General features: G+C 41.9%; 1 long non-coding RNA gene across 1 annotated transcript; it reads left to right on the top strand.

Moving 5' to 3' along the window:
* Window positions 1-330: 330 nt before the first annotated feature.
* LOC140508903 (uncharacterized) lies at window positions 331-3,652 on the top strand. Its single transcript, XR_011968522.1, has 3 exons — window positions 331-1,255; window positions 2,173-2,426; window positions 3,172-3,652. It is a non-coding gene; the product is annotated as an uncharacterized lncRNA (long non-coding RNA).
* Window positions 3,653-6,242: the final 2,590 nt, after the last annotated feature.

Here is a 6,242-nt window from a genome sequence, read left to right as displayed (position 1 = left end):
AAGACTGGAAAGGTTTGAGGTGGGTTATGAGGGGCTTTGAATGCCAAACAACAGATTTTACATTTAATCCTGGAGGTCATAGGGAGCTAGTGGGTTTTTTGAGCAGGGGATTAACATAGTCAAATATGTGCTTTAGGAAGAACTCTTTGACAGTAGATAGGATGTACTAGTGCAGGAAAAGACTCATGGCAGTTAGACCAATCAGTGGGCTATGGTAATAGTTTAGGGGTGAGGTAATAAAGACCTGTGTCTGGATGGCAGCAGTGTCAGGGGGGCCATGTTTAAGAGAGGTTATAAAGGTAAAATTCATAGACCTTGGCAACACATTGAATATGGGATAGTGGTGAATGAGAGAGAGAGAGAGAGTAAGAAGTCAAGGATGACACCTAGGTTATTAGCCTAGGTGACTGAAGGGACAGTGATGCCCTCTACAGGAATAGGAAAATTTGGAAGGGGAAAGCATTTGGGGGGAAAGACAGGGAATTCAATTTTGGATATGTTGATTTTAAGATGTCTACAAGATATCCATTTTGAAATGTCTAATAGGCAGTTAAAGAGATGAGACTGGAGGTCACTGGAGAGGTTAGTAGATTCGAAAATTATCAGCATATAGATGAAAATTGAATCCATGGGAGCTGAGTGAAGTAGTGTAGAGGGAGGAGAAAGGGGATCCCAGGGCAGAGTTCTGAGGGACATTTACCATTAGCTTGTATGACCCAGATGAAGATCCAACAAAGGGGACTTAGAAGGAGTGGTAATAATATTGGAGGAGAACCAGGAGAGAGTAGTTAGAGTTCCCCAAAAACCTAGAGTAGAGAGATTATTATCAAGAAGAGGGAGATTCCTAATGCCAAAGGTTTCAGAGACTTCAAGAAAAATAAGGACTGGTAAAAAGCCATTAGATTTGGCAATTAAAGAGATTGTTAGTAACTTGGGATAGAGCAGTTTCAGTTGAATAATAATGAGTTTAGATGTCAGACTGTAGAGAATTCAAAGAATGGGATGAGAGGAAGCAGAGGCATCTATTGCAGAGGACCTTCTCAAGGACTTAAGTCACAAAAAAGCAAGAGTGATATGGGATGAGAGTTTGCAAGGAATGGATGGATCAAATAATGGGGGACACATGGATATGTTTGTAGGCAATAGGAAAGTAGCTGTTACACAAGCAGTGATTGAAGATAATGAGAGAGTGAGGATGATAGAGGAGGTAATCCATTAGAGAAGATAACATGGAAAAGAAGAAGTCTCAGGGATGGTGAGTACTTCTAGGGTGAGATGTCTAGGAAGGAAGGGAACTTCCAAGGTGAAGAGGCTTCTGTGGCATGACAGAGAAAGGCTGCAGAGTCAGCAGTGAAACCTGGAGGGGATAAATGTTTGTTGGTAAATGTTTATTGAATGAATGGGCAAATAAGTTGTTTCCTCATTTATAAAATAGTAATACAAATATTCTACTTCACTAAGTTATGTTTAGATAATGTATGTGAAAATCCTTTTGTAACTGTATATGAAATAAGTGGGAGCTAACACCATCATTATTATTAATAACTTCCCTTTCTCTAAATCATTAGGCTAAAAATAGCCTTGCAAATAATTTACCAGTTCATAAGATATACTGTTTTACCTGGCTTCTAGGATGAAACAACCTCCAGAAAGCAAAACATAAAGGTCCCACAATTCCAGGCTACTAGACACAAGGTCTAGGGACCTATGCTACTGTCTCCTATTCTCATATGTACAAAGCACTGTGCTAGGTAATACTGAGATTGTAGGGTTTTGTGACTTATCTAAGGTTATGTAAAATTTCAGCAAGGTGCACAGAGTGTTGATTTTAGATGAGAATACATCAGGCACTTACTAGCTGTGTGACCCTGGGCAAGTCACCAAAACTTCCTCATTCTTAGTTTTTTCATCTATAAAATGGGGATAATAATAGTACCTACTTTACAGGGTTGTTGTGAGACTCAAATAAGAGAACGTAAGGGAAAGCATTTTGCAAACCTTAAAAGCACTACTATTATTATTGTACTTATTACTAGGTCCCAGGTCTCCTGCCTTTCCAATTTTCTTTACACTACACTACAGGGATGATTGAGGAAGGGACACTAGCAACCCATGCAAACCTGATGAGTTGTTGTTCAGTTGGGTCCTATTTTTCACTGCTTCCTTCTCCAGCTCATTTTACAGATGAAGAAACTAAAGCAAACAAGTTGAAAGTGATTTGTCTGAGGCTGGATTTGAACTCAGGAAGATGAGTCTTCTTGACTCTAGATCCAGTTCACTGCCTGGTTAGAGTCAGAGTAGTATCACCAGTTCTGGAGCTGTGAAACCCACCAGAAGAGAGCCAATGGCTACAGCCCGTTCAACAGCCCTTCTGGGAACTTGCCTATCTGCAAATGCCTTTGACCTGAACACCACTGATCTGAAAGGTATGCTAGGAGATCTTCTCCCTAAGACTGGCCCTGTCTCTATGTGTGACTCCCATTGTTCAGGGTGGGGAGGAGTACTACAGTGAGGGGGAAAAAACCTTAATGAGCCTTAATGTGGGAGGAAATAGCCATCCTAAAAATAACCAGGCCCTGCGGAGAAATGACATCATTAGCCAACTCCAGACTTGAGGGATTCTAAGCACTTTTGACTAGACATTTTATTTTAGCACAAGATGTATCAAGTAGATCTATTATGCTTGTCAGCCCAAGCAAGTGTTGCAAGGGAAGAATTAAGTGAAAGGAGCGTGTGAAGGGCCATGACACTTCCTTTAATCACATTTTACATAATTGGAGTAGTTGCTGTTTCCCGGTCTTTGGCTGGGCAGTCTTCATGACCACAACAAGCTTTGTCAGGGGGAGAAAGGACAGTCTGTCCCCTGTGGCAAGAACCCTCAGAGTTAATTTCAACGTAAGCATTTGGGAGGAAAAAGTGGCAGGGGAAAGAGATAAGCCGGGTATCCCCTGGGATGGAGGTCAATGGAAGAAGGAAGGGATAGCATCATTGGCCAGTCATGGAAGTTTCTTCCATCTTGTTTCTAGAATCCTAGAATATTTGAATTAGAAGGGAGATCTTTGAATCTGATGCTCACATTTTACAAAAGACACCTTGTGGTGTTCTGGAGCTCGGACTAGAACTCACATGTTTTCATTTCCTATTATCTGCTCTTTCTTTTGCTACCTCTAGGGACAGACATCCCTTCTCCCAGATCAGGAAGATCATTTCTTCATAAACTACAGAACCAAGAAGAGATTGGGGAGCCAGGTCCTTCCCCACTGAGGCACAGGGTGGGTACATATATGATGGACTAGGAGCAATCCCTGGATTCTCTTCTGACTGATGGCACTGTGTGACCTCAGGCAAATGATTTGACGTCTCTGGACTTCCATTCTCTTTTCTCCTTTTTAAAACAATGAGAACAATCTCCGTCTTCTCCCTGCATCATAGGAGATAGGAGGATGAATAAGATCAGGTTGGCTAATACTCAGAAGAAAAATCCAGTATTCTATTGAAACTCATTCCAAGGAAATATTTTTTTCTACACTTGTCTTATGATGTTTTTGACCTGGAAACTCCTTCAGGATTGTCTCCCCTGGGGAAGGGGAAAGGTGAAGTGACACTGAACTGTCTGTCTAACCAAAAAAACTGGGCTTCTTCTAAGAATAAAATGTGGGTTTCTTCTGCCTCCCTCCCTTTTCTGCCCTCCTTTCATACTGATACCTCATTGCCCTGCCTTGCCTAGCTGTGGCCCCCTGGGGCCTGTCACAATTAGTACAAGAGAAATAAGGGGAAAAAATCCATCTCAACCCAGTGGGGTTTAATAGGAAGATGGTGCTATGCCCTGCGTGCTGGGGACCCTCAGCTTCATGTTCTTTTGCACCGTCCCTTCCCTGGTTCCCTAAGGACATAGGCCACAAAGAGCAGATTTCAGTCCTTGACTCAGTTGGGAATCAGAGTTTCCTTCCTGGGGCTATAGGTCATTCTTCAACTCATGTGGGAAACACTGGGTTGGGGGTGGGGAGATAGTAATGAAGCATGAAAATCCCTGCTCTGGGAGGGGGTACAATTGTCACAATAACTAGACAAAACTGGCAAGCCAGAAGATGAGTGGTGCCATTGAAGGACCAACTGGCAGTTATGAGTGGGTGAACAGTGTCTGAAATGGATGCCAGGTCGTCAGGAACATTAATGACAAAAGATTCTAGATGGGAACATGGAGGGCAAGGCCAAGTGAGTCAGACTAGTTTGGGAGTTCTAGCAAGACATAAGGCGCTGAGATTGTGTTGCTGGTCCCATCCTTTTGCTTCATTTGCAGATGCTTGGATTGTGGAGCTCTCTCACTTTTCTCCATGGTAGATCACACCAAGGCAGTGGTGAATGTAGGGGAAGGTGGACCAGCTTTCTCTCCATGTGTGCTAAACTCTGGATCAATATCCTGACCAAAAAGCTGCTCAAGGTTCCAACTTGCACTCTCATCATCAAGCTTGTTCCATAAATCTTCACTGAAATAATGCTTTTAGTTCTAAGCTGCCATCTTTCTCTTCCTTGACAAGAGGCTTCCATCCATTACAACCAACGTGTTGAAGAGTATATATTTAAGGCCAAACCACAAACCCAGAAAAAAAAATGTGGAGGGATAACAAGGAATCTTAAAGCTGAAAACTAGTCTTAAGCTGCATATCTCTTTCAACTTTTGCTGGGGTTTGACCCAATTCTTCCCTTGGGAAGGGTGAAGAGCTAGACTCAAAGCATGGGATGGTCAAGAGCCTTCCATGTGGAACACAATGCTATGGGTTTGGTATCAGGCAAGATGGTCAGTAGTAGATATGGGAAAACAGAGATCATAAAAATCTCTGAGGCAAAGGAAGTACCTGCCCAAAGAGAAGGCAGAGGGCAATGTCAATTTTTCAACATGGCATCCAAGAAGGCTCAAGGCAAAGGCTCATATGTGCAGCAAAATCCAAGCATTGAGCCAGTGGTCCAAGACCTAAGAGAGGGAGAGTAAAACTCATACCTGGATACATCAAAGGAAAGATCATAGACCAGGAGATTTAAACAGAAAAAAAAAACAAACTTAAAGAAAAACAATGAAAAGAGCTCTGATTTCAACTCTGAAGTCCCGAGTTCAAATTCTTGCTTTGTCATTGGCTACCATTATGACCTTGAGCAAGCCCTGAGTCTCATTTTCAACTCTTGGCCTTTATAAAGTTAGAGAAAAAGACTAGATAACCCTTGTGGACCTTTCCAGCTCTAAACCCATGACCTTATAAATTTATTTCATTCAACTTCCATATTTTGCAGATCAGGAAACTGAAGTCAAAAGAGGAAAAGTGACGAAGGTCACAAAGGTAGTTGCGACAAGTTAATTCTAAGCTTGTTCAAAGGCTTGGCACAATTTGTCCTGTTCAGTGAGCTTAGAGTGCCTGATGGCTTTTAAGCTGAGTTCTCTAATGGGTCATCACTGTGGGAGGCTTACCTCTATATCCTTCGGAATGGGAGACAGCTGTGTTACCACAACGCATTAGGAAGTTCATTGCATTTGGGGTCACACACCCTGTGTTTGATTTCTAGTTCTGGAATTTACTCCTAATTGTTGGAACTCAGTTTCCTGATCTATAAAATGGAGATAATAATTCTCGCCCTACTCTCCTCCTTGTCTGTAAGGAAATTGTTCTGTACACTCTAAATACATACATAGAGTATATGGATAAATACAAGCTAGTATCTTTTTTTTCTTAGCTGGATCAGCTGTGGCTCTATGACTTTCATTCAGGTTCTCATCTTGTTACAGCAGAAAAAAAAACTCGATTTCAAGTAAGAGGTTCCAGCTTGGTTAAAATCCCAACTCTGCCACTGAAAGCCTGACCTTGGGCAGGTAGATGGAGGGTGAACTCTTGGAGTTAGAAAGATCTAAATTTGAATCCTGCCTAAGGCGTTTACTAGCTGTATGATCCTCTCACTTTCCACTTCTATAAAAGAGAGATAATAATAACAATCCACCTCCCAGGGTTGTTGGGAGAATAAAATGAAATAATGCTTGCTAAGCGCTTTGAAATTTTTAAAGTGGTAGCTATTCCTATGGTGGTTTAATGATCCTTTCTGGACCTCATTTTTGACATCTGAAAAATGGGGCAATTGGACTAGAAGGTCTCTTAGGTCCCCTTCCAGCTGTAAATAAATCTGAGTTCATAACCAGAATACTCAAACCCCAATCCTGAGCTCCTTTCCTCCTCTCTCCTTCACCCAAGAATGAATGG

This window comes from Notamacropus eugenii, chromosome 5 (genome assembly GCF_028372415.1).
Source record: "Notamacropus eugenii isolate mMacEug1 chromosome 5, mMacEug1.pri_v2, whole genome shotgun sequence".
In the NCBI taxonomy this organism is placed as follows: domain Eukaryota; kingdom Metazoa; phylum Chordata; class Mammalia; order Diprotodontia; family Macropodidae; genus Notamacropus; species Notamacropus eugenii.
The sequence above is the reverse complement of the archived record's forward strand: the minus strand, read 5'-3'. Positions and strand labels throughout refer to the sequence as shown.